Source organism: Pelodiscus sinensis, chromosome 5 (genome assembly GCF_049634645.1).
Source record: "Pelodiscus sinensis isolate JC-2024 chromosome 5, ASM4963464v1, whole genome shotgun sequence".
NCBI lineage: Eukaryota > Metazoa > Chordata > Testudines > Trionychidae > Pelodiscus > Pelodiscus sinensis.
Window position 1 is genome coordinate 128321843 of NC_134715.1, and position 14659 is coordinate 128336501.

A 14659-nucleotide genomic window follows, 5' to 3' on the forward strand; every position below is an offset into this window, starting at 1 on the left:
CTGTCAAAGAAAACAAGTCACCGTCGGCCTGGGAGAGCCGGGTGTTGGCAAGTCCAGCTGGCATTGTCCAAAGGCAAGCGCCCTGCCAAGCTAGACTGAGCTGAGCTTGCCCTTCACAACAAAGAATTAGGTGAGGAATTCAAAAGTTACTGGGTCTTCTTCCCCAGCTCTACTGGGGGCTTTTTGACTAGACTTAGACTGAATCCCTGTCTGGAAGGAAGCAGGCGCTTGGAAGATCTTCCCAGATGAGTCAATAGCAACTTAAGAAGGTAATGGCTTAGTCTACAGCTGTTCCCGGGGGATGTTCTGATACCATAGAGAAGAGTGTTTCTTAAACTTTTTAAGACCAAGGAACACCAAACAATATTTTTTATGAGGAACAACAAGGATTTTTGTGCTCCCCCCAAAAAAAAAGTCGGGTGGAAAGGGTCGGGGGAAAGTTATTGAGGAAAAAAGGGTTGGGAAAAAGTTACTGAGATGCCATTTTGAACTCTCTTGTTCTCCGTGACACCCCTCCGTCTGCCTCGTGCTGTGGAACACCGTTTAAGAAACACTGCTATAGAAGAACAGCAGCTCTGTGGTTCTCACCATTGAACGATTTGCCCTCTCTGCAGCCAGGGTTACCAGGTAGCTTCAGAAAAAATACCAGATACACTGGATCTGGGTAGTGGGAGGGACCAGCCGGGAGGGGGGAGGTCGGGGGCAGCGGGGCTGGCCGGGGGAGATTGGGGGAGGCGTGGCCAGGAAGCAGGGCTGGTTGGTGGAGCAAGGGGGCTGGCCGGGGAGATCGGGGGGAGGGGGTTGGAAGCAGGGGGGCTGGCCAGGGGAGATCGGGGGGGGGGGGTCAGGAGCAGCGGGGCTAGCTGGGGGAGCTCGGGAGGAGGAGAACCGGCCGGCACAAAGCAGGATTGAGTGGGAAGCGTCAGGGGGAATGGGGCTAACCCGGGCACATGTCCAGCGAAGCACGAGGAGTCCGGCTACGACTCCACAGCGCGCTTGACCAGTGCTCAGGAGCACGGACGGGGCTTCTCCTCCTCCCCAAGGCATCACTCCTACATCAGACACAACCAGAGGCTCCCAGCCCCGATCCCACCCCGCCTCCCAGCCACTCCCCCCGCCCCCACCCCCGCCCCCACCCGGCTTCGGTCGGGCGCCCAGCTTGAAAACCAGAAACATACCGGACACTGCACATGTCTGGTCTTTTCTGAATTTTTTTTGACCGGACAGAAGGCCCCTGGCAACCCTATCTGCAGCAATTTGCCCTCCCGGGGCTAGCTGTTTCCAAAGCAGGGGGTTCCTGGCTTTTCCATACCAGGGCTCTTCAATCTAGCTGGGAATCACCCTTCCCTTTAGCCATAGGGATAGGTTGGACCAGTTGGGATGCCCTGACACCCAATTTGCAACCCCCGGGAGCGAGGTGGGAGGGAATCATCAGGCTGAGAAGTCACATAGAGTCGTTTCCTTGTGTTCCCGGAGCTGGGCTACTGTGGCCACAGGAACATGTAGCATCAGCCAGACTCAAACCAGTCCATGCTAGTGTGTTTCCTGGGTGCAAAATGAAACCCTTGAGCTAAAGGAAATGCTCCCTCTCGGGGAGAATCGGCCTGCTATAGCATCCAAAACTCTGCTGTTGTCCAGTGCAGATCCCTGCCTGGCCCATCGGATTCTGCACCCCTCCCCATCCCCCCAGCTCCATGTTTAGGGACTGCCCCTCCATGGGGAGCATGGGCCAAACCACACCTTCCTGGAATTCTTCCAGGCCAGCTCTGAACAATCCGCTTTGACTCTCTCCCTGAGCCCTCCAGAGCCGCAATCGAAGGAGTTTTATTGCTTAATTGCTCGCTTGACGGAAGGCTACAGTTAAGTGGATCTGCAGCAGCCTGTTGTTAAAAGAGAAAAAACCAGCCCTTCCCCCATCGCACGGGAGGCACTGCTAGTTGGGGCTAGCCCAGTTTCCTTAGAGTTTCCTTGGATAGTTCTGGTCCGCCAGGGATGTCCCATGGTGCTCGTGGCCCCAAAGCTGCACACTGCCACGGCCTGGCGCAGGGGCTGGCTCAGACGCTTTGGCCTGTCCGTTGCTTTCACGGGAGACGCGCCAGAATCCAGAAAGAGAAGAGGAATCCGGGGCTATTTCCTTGGCGAGGTGCTAGAGAAATGGGGGCTCTTCCTTTTTGGAACCACTCTAGAGCAGCGGATCCCAACCTCGTCCTGCTCTCTGCACTGGCTCCCTGACCCCGCATGGAACCTCTCCGCTGCAGCTGCGGGGTGCACAGAGGTGGCGGTGGTGAGGGCTTGTGGCTTAGCAGTTCCCAAGCCATTCAGGGCTCTCTAGGGCAAAGCCACCACCTTTATTTTCCAGTGGGGGAAACCCCCAGGCAGCTAGTGCCCATCTTGGAATCCAGGTGTGAGCTCCTCATGCGTGTAACAAGTAGATTGGTGAATTCTGCCCCAACCCCTACTGGTGGTAGGTGAGTGGGGTGAGGCGAGGCACTCCAGGGCCTCTCTGCAGTGTTAGTGCAGCAATCCTCCACTTCCCCTCAGGGATGTGTTACCCGAGGGCTGTCTGGCAGATGCCAATGGCATAAGGACTTGCTGCTCCTCTCTGGTGAAGTGGTTGATGCCTTGCGATCTAAACAAGATGGCACCTAGACATATCCCATCCCCCTGCAGCAGTGAGTTCCACAGCTAAGGTGCCCTTTCTCCTGGTGCAGGCTCCCTCGTCTGGTTGCATTGCTGGCCAGGGCCTGGGCTAGCTTTTTCCCTATCTCACAACCACACCTACCCCAAGAGTGACACCCAGTGGGGGGAGGTGTATGCTGTCACTGGCCTGAACCTGGTCTCTCAGCATGGGACTCTAGGCTGAGGGCTGATGCCTTTCGCCAGCTCTGAATTCCTTTGCAGAGCGGGATGCCCCGCCGGCCACCTGAGACTAGAGCAAAATCAATGTCAGTCTCTCCTCACCTTCGCCAGTCCCTGCTGGTGCTGCACTGAGCCCGGCTGGCATCACCTGCGGTGTAACCCTGTTGCATTGCCTGTAGCTCACCTGGGCCCCTGGGAAGTGAGGGGGGAGGGGCACCTCCTTGGGAGGCAACTGAGGCTCCCCACTGCAGAGAGCAACTGTTAACACTCCCTGACACACTCACAAGACAGCTGCTGGCTGGGCCAGGAGGGATGGGGTGGGAGCAGAAGTGAGGCACCTGAGACCCAGGGCCGTTGGATTTTATTAGAGCCATAAACCCCAGCTGCACCTATCGGGGGAGGGGTGCGGCACTGAGCGGGATGGGAACAAAAGTCTTTTTAGACGCAAGGAGCGGTGGAGTGGGCCAGCCCGAGACAGTGACACTCCCAGCCGGCTGGGATAGCGACGCAGGCCGTAGCCAGGGCAGTCAATAGGCACTGTGGGCCGAATCCTGCCCACCCGATGCTTTTGAATGGACTGCACCATCTTTTGATTTATTAGCGGTATTGTCGTTATCACTGGACCGTAGCAACATTTCAAGTATTTGGACCTTGGCAACAAAAATTACCCTGCTAGGTGCTGTGCCACATGCCTGGGGCATAGATGCACCATGAAGTCTTATTGGCCTGAAACAGCGATTTGAGGGAAAGTAGGATTGCCAGGTGTCCAGTTTTGAACGGGACAGGCTGGTATTTGATGGTTCTGTCTGGGAAAAAAATTAAGAAAATACCAGACACATAAACTGTCCGGTATCTTCTAATTAGGTAAGTTTTATTATTATTAGGAGTGTCAATACCTGGTAGACACACTCACGCTGCGTCACTGTGTCTACCAGCCAGGCAGTACGCAAAGGGGCGGGGGCGGGGCGGGGCGGGGATGGAATTCCCGGGGCCCGACTCACTTGTACTTTGTCGGGACCGTTTGCAGGATGCGCCCAGGTCATTCCCGCTCCCTGCCAGACGATTCTCTCCCCATGCTCCTCCCCCTGGCCAGCCACACTCCCCCCGACTCCCTCCCGGCCAGCCCCACTTCCCATTGGCCGGTCCCCCTACCTGATATCCGCTGGCCAGCCCCACTGCCCTCAATCAGCCCTGCTTCCTGCCGACCAGTTCTCCCCCGCTCCTCCTCCTGATCTCCCCCGGCCAGCCCCGCTGCCCCCGACCCCCATTTCCTGATCTCCCCCAGCCAGCCCCGCTGCCCCCGATCCCCATCTCCTGATCTCCCCCGGCCAACCCCGCTGCCCCGACCCCCATCTCCTGATCTCCCCTGGCCAGCCCCGCTGCCCCGACCCCCCATTTCCTGATCTCCCCTGGCCAGCCCCACTGCCCCTGATCCCCATCTCCTGATCTCCCCCGGCCAGCCCCGCTGCTCTGACCCCCATCTCCTGATATCCCCCGGCCAGCCCCGCTGCCCTGACCCCCATCTCCTGATCTCCTCTGGCCAGCCCCACTACCCTCAATCAGCCCTGCTTCCTGCCGACCGGTTCTCCCCTGCTCCTCCTCCTGATCTCCCCCAGCCAGCCCTGTTGCCCCCGACCAGCCCTGCTGCCCCAGACTCCCCCTCTGCTCCCCCACCAGCCCTGCTTCCTGCCAGCCAGTTCCCACCCCCCACACACACACATCCTCCTGGCCAACCCCAATCCCCTCCCAGCCGGTGTACCCCTTCCCCCTCCCTCCCATCTGAGATCAAGTGTGTCTGGTGGGGTTTTTTAAGCCACCTGGTAACCCTAGAGGGAAGCAATAGAGCTGTATTCCCTGGCTGCAGGTGGAAGAGCTGTACAGGCAGCCTTGTGTGTGTTAAAGTAACTGAACTCACAAAGGAAAGGAGGGGTACCGCTATCTCAGTACCGCCTCTGGGGAATCTGAACCCTGTTGGCCAAGGTGCTGTACATTTTAACCGGTGAACTAACTGGAACGTGCCGCTCCTCTCTGGCTTTAGGCAAAGGCTGGAATTTAAGAAGGTAAGAGCTGTGCTCAGTGCCGGCTGGGCGCTGATGATGAGGCAGCGGGGTCTCCAGGCCTGGAAAAGGAGGCTTTTGTAGGCCTTTTGAAAAGCGGCTGTAAAATGAGAACCGGGCCTTCCCCGTAGTCCGCCCGCTTGATAGTCCAAAGCCGCATCCTCTAGCTGCCCCTCCTGCAAACTCAGCCTGGGAGCGGAGAGTCAAGCTGGGCACTTCCCTTTTCACGTCTCCCCACTAGTGATAAGTGTCTCGGCCGGGGTTCCTGTCTGATGAGGCGAGAGGACACCAGAGCAGGCCCCAGTGGCTGCCTTCCATTGGCTTTGCTCTTGGTGGTAAAGTCAGCAGCCCTGCCTCTGAATGCACAGCCAGCCGGGGTCTGCGCTCATTGACAGTGGCTTGACCCTGCTGTAATTCCATTGGCCTCGTGGTGTTACTCAATCGTGCTGGTGGACAAGAGAAGAGAAGCCAGCCCATTGGCCAGAGGCTTTGAGCAAGTTTGGGCCATTCTTACCGTGTCATGTAATTGCACATTCTGGAACCCCACCAGGCCAATGAAAGGGTCTTCAAGTATCCACCCCAAAGGCTCATTCTGGCTCCCCTCCAGTTTTTACCCTGTGCTGCTTCCCCTCCCTCCTTTGGGCCACCACTACTGAGAGAGAAAGCTGGCTGCTTCCTGAAAATGAGACCTGCCCTAGGTCCAATCCCCCCGGATTTATGGTCCTGCAGTTGCCTGAACCCACGCTCCAGCCTCGCCCCACCTGCTCAGCACATCACAGAAAGGGATCAGACCGAACAATTAACCATTGTCAGCCCCAGCTATTAATGCTGACAGGCATCAGAGATCTTAGCAAACTAGCTTTGCTGCTCCACTGACAGGCAACGAGAGGGTGGGGGAGTCGGGCAATGTTCCCTCTATTTGTTTCCCATCCATGTGTGGAATAAATGTTGTTCTGTGCACCAAGGCAGGTGCAGATGTGCACCACCCATAGACACACACGCTGCCAGCGGTGGGCACTCTGCTAATCAGCGGGGTGGTATTTGAATCTCTCCTGGGCGGCCACCCAAGTGCTCAGTTTAGAGGGAACACTGGAGCTGGGTGGGGAAGGTAAGGGGCGGGGCACACCCCAGCTTATGCTTGTTACACTCAGTGGGGACATTCCCCAGGCACTGGGCTCAGGCCCTTTGTGCAACCACGCTCTTCCTCCAGCGCTTGAGTGGCCGGCTACACATGTAAACGGAGCCAGATGCCGCGCGGAGGGGCAGCTGCAGGTGTTTCAGCCGTGCCCCGGGGAAACTGAAGCACAGAGGCTGAGCAGGGAATCAAAGGCAACATAGATTTATTATACACACCCCTATACCCCGCTTTTAATGAGCAGCAATCGTCTGCCAACCCAGCCCTGAACAGCCAGGTGGAAAGTCACTGGCTGCCTGCTCCCTGAGCAGGGATTGTCCTGCGGCATGCTCAGTCCTTCGTCCTGGTCACCCCTGCTCTGGGGGTCAGGTGCATTCACTGCACCGTGCCATGCTGGCATGCGCCTCGCCCCAGCTCACCCCCGTACGCCCTGCGCGTGGCGGTGGTGCCACTTGGCTGTTTGCCAGCAACTTTCTGACTCAGGAGGGCTCACTCGGGCGGGGGGGGGGTACGTTTGCTGCGAGCTGGTGCCCTGTCTCTGTGTCAACCTCTGCAGCAGCCCCCACCCTGCCTGCTGCAGCCGGCCCCTGCCTGCTCTCCCAGAGGCTCGGCCCCTCCCAGGGCCTGGTTCCGAGGGCTGTTCTCCTTGCTCCAGTTACAGCACTGAACTTATGTGCCCCTGTCCTCCCCTGAGCCCTATCCCTGCCCCTCTGGGCTACCCTCTTCCCAACCTTGCCCTGTCCTTCCCTCACCCGTATCCCTACCCCTCTGCCATCGCCCCATCATTGCCCCGTCCTCCCCTCTGCTGTCCCCACATCACACCCCTGCCCCACTTCTCCATCTCAGTCCCCCGCACCCGCTGCACTCCTTACCTCCCCCATCGTCCTGGGCGCTTGCTCCTGCTTTGAATCCTGCCTGGCCTCGCAGCTGTGTCCGAAAACCCAGCAGCGCCCACCCGCTGCCTGGCTGAGGGGGCGCCTGGTGCGAAAGGCGTAGAGGCATTGCTCTGCTGCACGTTGCAAGGGCCACCTGACTTAGGCGCTTGCCTCAGGCACAGCCCTCCCCCAGTTCCCGCTCGGGTGCCTAATTACCTGAGCTCGCAGTGAGGGAGGCCAGGCCTGTCCCCGTAGAAGGGCTGCCCACCACAGGGATGGGGCGGATGAAGTGGAGAGCGGCGCGGGAAGTCTGGGAAGCCCTGAGGGGGGACTGGCAGCCATTTTGTGGGAGAGGGCAAAGAGCTGTGAAGGCCTGAGCAAAAAGCTGAGCAGGCCAGGGAGTTGGGGCAGCTAGTAATGGGCAGCATGGGCAAGAGGATGCAGCTCCAGAAAGGGGGGCAGGCTCAATTAAAACCAGGACCCCAGCTTTGCTTTGGGGTGGGCAAAACTCCTCCAACAGGCGTTTTCCCACCCCACGCTGCCTGCTGTCCTCGCCGCGCCCTCCCCACTGTAACCGAACAGGAGGGGATCCGGGCAGTGACACCCAGCAGCGTCCTGCGACTGATCCAGACCCACTCCAGCTGCCGGGTCTGCCTCAGGGCCTGGATTCTCCTCCCCGCTCCAGCAGCCTAGGCCTCTGTTGCGCTCACCGCGAGGGCAGGGTGGCGATGCAGGTGTTACGGGCACGGCAACTGAGGGCCCTGTCTCACCCCCAGCCCTTCCACTGGACAGTTTCTGCGTGCCCCGCTGGGAGTCAGTGCTGTTTCTGCCAGGCACAGAGCCACTAGCTTAGGGCATGTTCTCAGGAAAGTGGTGCTGTTCATGGTTTTCGCCCCCCCCCCCCCAAGCGAACAGAGGTGGGTAGGGAAGGTCTGAGATGGAAGATGTCTCAGGGTCAGTCATTGGCTGCCCTAAGTGCTATGAGTTAGGTGGCATCGGGTCGGCTCCTGGCAGAATTGCAAAGGGGAGGGGTGCAGGGGTGTGTGCTTCTCTAAAGCTGTTACATTTGTCATTGCTAAGCAACAGCACAAGGGCAGATTGCCCCAGGGCGGGGAGGAAGAGCAGCCCCCCCCCCCCACTGTTACTGGAGGGAATGTGCTTGACCCCCAAGGCTGTCCTGTGTTCAGATGTTCCCAGCCACGATGGTGCTACACTGCCCCCTGGTGTCTGTAACACCTTACACACAGTAGAGAGGGGTAACACAGCCCCCCCCCCACTGTTACTGGAGGGAATGTGCTTGACCCCCAAGGCTGTCCTGTGTTCAGATGTTCCCAGCCACGATGGTGCTACACTGCCCCCTGGTGTCTGTCACAGCTTAGTCCAGCGCCAAAGCCTGGCTCTGGGCAGACATTAGCATCCCACTCGTGCCTTTGCTGCAGGGGTCTCAGGGCACCGACCCCCTCCACACCCCACGGCCGCGGAGTCGCTATCCCGCTGTAAAAGAGACACCCAGTGACACTTGTGGGAGCACAGGGTCCTACTACAGGCTAGGAGTAGAGCCCAGCAGTCAGGATCCAACCCAGGCTGTTTTACCGCACTCCCTTACTCACCACAGGTCAGGGGCCTCACACTCATTTACCTTACGGCCAGGGCCAGTGGGCACCCACTCTGGCAGGGCTCCAGGGTGGATCTCCGTACGTTCCCCCCCCCCCCCCCGCATCACCTGGCTTTGCCTGCTGGTCCCCCAACTCCATCCCTGCGGTATTCAACACCCCCTCCCCAGCATCACCGCTAGTAGCACAGCAAGGCTACAGTGGCTTCCAACACCACAACTGGCACAGCCTGGTGGCCCAAGGGTGGTGTGTGCAGAGCTGCACCACCCATAGGACAGTGTGGCATGGCCACCCCAAGATTCTTGCTTTAGTGGGGGGCCCCACAGCAACCACTCCAACCTTCCAATGGATGGGAAGGTCTTCCATTCTCAGGTTAGCCCCTGGGCCATACAGTGGGCTGGAGCTCAAAGCAAGGGGGGGGCCTCTCCCTCCCCTCCATGCTCACTACAGCGGCAGGAGCCATGGAGAAGCGGAACTAGACAGCAGCCTGCTCCACTCCTTCCCCAAATCAGCTCAGACAGGGGCACTCTAGTGAAGGGGCGTGACCAGGCTGGCCTGGGAGATGACAGCAGTGCAGAACAAAGGCTAAGGCATCGCCACCCTGTAATCTCTGAGGCCGTGTCCCTTAGAGGCTTGAGGTAGGAGCAGGGAAAAGAGCAGAGCAGGGGCTGGAATTGGGGGGAGGGAGGACACAGACACACCTCTCCCCAGAGTCACAGGGACTCCCATTCCAGCTGCGATGCATGGACCAGGTTGTGGAATTGCTTTGACCCCAGATGGCCCATGGGCTGTGAGTTTGAAACCGCTGCTAGAGGGTATAATGTCAGGAGGTGGTACCCATGCCCAGCCTCTTTGCCAGCCATTGCTCAGATTGAGAGAAAACCATGGTAGCCAGCAAGAAGACCAGAGGGCCAGAATTGGGACTCCAGGGTGACCGGCACTGACCTACTCCCTCAAGCCTTTCCAAAATGGCTTCCCACTTTCATGTGTTTCCACAGCATTGAGCAAGTGTTTTAGGAACAAAGAATAGTGGTAGTGGGCCTGGCCCTTTGTTAGATGCAAAGGGTAGAATTTTTCAACACAAGAAAGGCAGAAGCGTTCAATACAGATTTCTCTTCTGTATATGAGGAAAAACAGAGGATCGTCTCAAACAGCAGCCCTACTTTCCATTCCACTACTTTTCCATTCCATTCTGGGCAGCATGAACCAGAAGCTACTAAAGTCAGAGGTTATGTCTACACTTGCGGCTTCTTGCACGAGTAATATGCAAATGAGGCTAAGCATGGAATATCAGAGCCTCATTTGCATACCACATGAGCCACCATTTTTTTCAGAAGAGGCTCTTGAGCAAGAAGGAGCGTCTACACTGCCCCTTCTTGCGCAAGGAAAACCCTCTTGCGCAATGCTGTTCTTCCGGAAAAGTAATAGGTGTAACGGCGTTGCGCAAGAGGGTTTTTCTTGCGCAAGAAGGGGCAGTGTAGACGCTCCTTCTGCGCAAGAGCCTCTTCTGAAAAAAATGGTGGCTCATAAGGTATGCACATGAGGCTCGGCAATATGCCACACAGCCTCATTTGCATATTACTCACACAAGAAGCCGCGAGTGTAGACATAGCCAGAGAGTTTTAAAATCAGCACATTCAGATAAAAAGCAAGCTGAAGAGCTCATGGGATCATTCATGTTGCTTTTCAGTAAGTCTAGGAGCACTGGAGAAGTTCCAAAAGACTAGGAGAAAGCTAGTGCAGTGTTTCTCAACCTTTTTCTTTTATAAAGTATCCTTAAAAAAAAAAAGTACCCCAGTACCTACAGTTTTCAGCCACCATTGCAACACATTTGTTTAAACAACTTAATCGTAGCTCGGCAGGTGATAAAATTTGGGGGGGGGTAAAAAGTACAAAAAGAATAAAGCGCTGTAAAACTTAAAACAAAAATTCAGTTTTCTCCAAATTTCAGTTGTGTTGATGTACCCCCCCCCAGATTTCTCTCAAGGACACTTCAGGGTACTCATGCCACTGGTTGAGGAACACAGCTAGTGTGCTAACTTTTAAAAAAGAAAATGGGATGGTAATTGTAAAGACATAGTTAATAAAGAATTAAAGACAGTAATATAACTAATGAAAATCAATACGGCTGTGTCTAGATTGGCAAGTTTTTCCGCAAAATCAGTTGATTTTGCGGAAAAGCTTGCCAGCTGTCTAAACTGGCCGCTTGAATTTCCGGAAAAGCACTGACGATCTCATGTAAAATCATCAGTGCTTTTCCGGAAATACTATGCTGATCCCATTCAGGCAAAAGTCTTTTTCCGAAAGACTTTTGTGCAAATGGGCCAGTGTAGACAGCATAGTACTGTTTTTGCAATCAGAGCTTTTTTGCGGAAAAGCGCGTCTAGATTGGCATGGACGCTTTTCTGCAAAAAGTGCTTTTGCGGAAAAGCATCCTGCCAATCTAGATGCGATTTTTCTGAAAATGCTTTTAACGGAAAACTTTTCCGTTAAAAGCATTTTCGGAAAATCATGCCAGTGTAGACGTAGCCTATGGGTTTATGGAAGAAACCGATTCTGTCAAACTAGCTTGGTGTTTTTTTTTTCCCCCATGGTTACAAAGGTAAACTGATGATGTGCTATCTAGTGTAATGCTGCTTATCTGATCTAACTGGGAATGGGGCCAGATCAGATCATCAAAAATTCTGATTATACAGAGAATGGAAACATGCAAGACTGCAGCCCCATCTAGCACCCACAGGAGAGCTCCGGTTTCTGGACCTATGTACCTCGGTGGTTCTGGTAATGGAGAGTTGGATGAAAGGAGTTCTACGGTACTTTCTGAAAAGATAAAGTGATTCCTGAAAAAAGTATCTGACTCAGGACTGCCGTTTAATTACAAAAAATCCTCTCAATATAAAATTAACAGCACACATTAAATCAATGGTCCCCCAGAAGAGGGACACACTCCCTATGGAAGTCCAAGAGAATTTGCGGGGGCAGGATAGCCCCCATAGAGGGTGGAAAGGGAGTGCCACCCAACCCCCCCCCCCTGCTCCCAGTTCTGCTCCAGCCTTGGCCCCAGGCAATGAACTGTTGCAATGATGTGTCAAGGATCATGGTATTTTCCATTACTGAATATTGTTATACTCAAGTTACGTTGGACTGGAACAGTACAGAATCATGAGATCTAGTCTGACAGCATCCATCCTGGTAAGATCTGGACTTGGTTATAGCAGCATAATACCCAATCCTTAATCCAGAAGTGAGAGGAGATAGTTTGGGTGGAGACACGGGACAGCACGTTACATTAACGCAGAGCTGCTGACAGAGGGAGGAGCAGCAAGTGGGGGCCAGCACCACTCTTACTTCAGCAATGGCAGCAGCCCCTGGCAGAGCATGTCCAGCAGCACTGAAGGACTGATTGGGGGAAGTTAACTCCAGACCCTTCCCCACCCCAAGGCCTCACCCTTTCTGTCCTCAACTCTGTAGGGTCGCCAGATGGTCTCCTTCCCCCCCCCCCCCCCGCCCCCCCCCCAAAATAAAATAAAAAGGAACACGGGATAAGCGGCAATCACAACACCGCTTCCCAGCTGGGATTCCCTGGCAGCCTGAGATTGCACAGAAGCCTGGTGGGGGCGGGGCTGCCCACGGCAGGCTCCCATCCGGTGCACAGACAGAAAAATCAGAGAATACCGGACACTGCATATGTTTGGTATTGTCTGATTTTTTTTTTACTGGGCAGAGGGCTCAAATACCGGACTGTCCAGTAGGATGCCGGACACCTGGCAACCCTATAGCCCTGCATTAGTCTTGAAGCTATAGAAATCTATAATCTGTGTTGCTAGCATATTCCATAAAGGCTCCTCTTTATATTCATTGCAACCAAACCCTGTCTCTAGCATATGAGATGGTGGTTGTGTATCTGCAGCAACTACATTGTAACCAATAGTATCCGCAAACAAGATTCCCACACTGGATCATGCATGTTTGAGAGAACTGAACTGTTTATTTAAAGCTCTCGGCCTCTTTTCATTAGTTATAAATATACAAACTCGGTCAAAACTTCTGCTTCCAACTTGGGTTAAAGGCAAGCCAGCTTAAAAACCTGACATGTTTCAAGTTAGCATCAAAAAAGGAAAATGATTTAGAGTCCAGCCAGGTCTCTAAAATCAACTGTTTGTAGGGTGTTTGACTTGTTCTTTAATTTATGGCTCAGCAATTGAGCCAAGAACAGATATGCACAGCCATAGTCTCAGCTTGGATACCCTAGTGTAACTCCAGAGAAGCCCATATTGAATTCAGACTTATAATATAGTGTAATCAAGCACACTGCTGGATCTAGTAGATCCTATTTTACGTTGAACTAGTGACAATTTTGCAAATGAACTGTTAGAACCACTAAACAGTTCCTAGGACAAAACATCAACCTATATATGATTTGTTCATGTTTTCAGCATTTTTAAACAGCGCTGGGCTTAGTATTCAAAGCCAAAACAGATGAAATTCCAAGACTGAATATTCACAATGGAAAAAATTAAAAAGCAGTTTGGCAAATGTACCAAACATTTTATATATAGAAACCCAACATTGCCATCTACAAGGCCTCTTAAATTAGCCCGTCTCCAGAACAATCAGTACCCATGCAAATTATATGCTATAAACGAAAATCAACTGCAACATCAATTGAGTATTATTTGCAGCAACCTCAAAGATAAATGGTTTATTTGGTACAGACTTAAAACAGCTGAGAATTATCTCACTTATTATGCTACTTCTTCCCCCTTCCAAGAATAATATTGATAATATTTGAAACCAAAGGAGTTTAGTTTTACAAAATCATCTCACAGCTGGAAAGGAACTGGGGTTTGAAGTACAGGAATGATTGTTTTGGCATCACAGCTGGTGAAAGTTATCAACTTAGTAGGCAATAGGAAACCCAACCCTAAAGATATGTCTACACTGCAGCGCTATTTCGGGATACCGTAGGCATCCCAAAATAGCTATTCTGTGTCTTTTGAGCATGCCCCTTATTTTGAAATATAACGGGCTCACTATTCCAAAGTCCCAGTAAATCTCATTCCACAAAGAGTAAAGGAAGTTTCAGAATAGCAATTTATTTTAAAATAAGTGCTGTGTAGACAGCGCCAAGTTTCGAAATAAGCTATTTTAAAATCAACTCAAAATAAGCTGCTCAAATTGCGTAGCTTATTTCGAGCTATGGGCGCAGTGTAGCTGCACCCTAAGACAGGAAGTCCCTGGCACCCAAAGGGAACAGATCATTCAGACCAAGTAGAATCTCTATTTCAAGGATTGTGCTTAGGTGTGCTGAGCTCTCAAAAGCTACGAATCAGGAAGAATCACTAAACAGGCTGGCTGAGACCAACAAGTAAAATGAAGGCGACAAAAGGGAACTTTTCCAGTCCGTACTGAACCCAGTAGTGTGGCAATGGTGGATACTGTGCTGCTTGGAGGTCATTTTTCAGATAAGGGGAAAACAAAAATCCTGACGTGTTATTTACACGTCATTCAGCGCTCCAATTTGAAACAGTAGAGGGCATTAAACCTCAATCTGGCTGGCTATGTCTACACTGGCATGATTTTCTGAAAATGCTTTTAACGGAAAAGTTTTCCGTTAAAAGCGTTTTCAGAAAAGCACATCTAGATTGGCAGGATGCTCCTCTGCAAAAGCACTTTTTGTGGAAAAGCGTCCGTGGCCAATCTAGACGTGGTTTTCCGCAAAAAAGCCCCGATCGCCATTTTTGCGATCGGGGCTTTTTTGCAGAAAACATTTTCGCGAGCGGGACTTTTTTGAAGAAAACAGTACTGTGCTGTTTACACTGGCCCTTTCGCACAAAAGTCTTTCGGAAAAAGACTTTTGCCCGAACGGGAGCAGCATAATATTTCCGGAAAAGCACTGACAATCTTACATGAGATCGTCAGTGCTTTTCCAGAAATTCAAGCAGCCAGTGTAGACAGCTGGCAAGTTTTTCCGCAAAAATCATCTGATTTTGCGGAAAAACTTGCCAGTCTAGACACAGCCGCTAAGTATAAGTAGGTACAGTAGCTGGCTATCTGAAATACCTCTGCAGTCCATTTCATAGAATATTTTTCATTCCTCCTCCATAGGCACAGGAACTA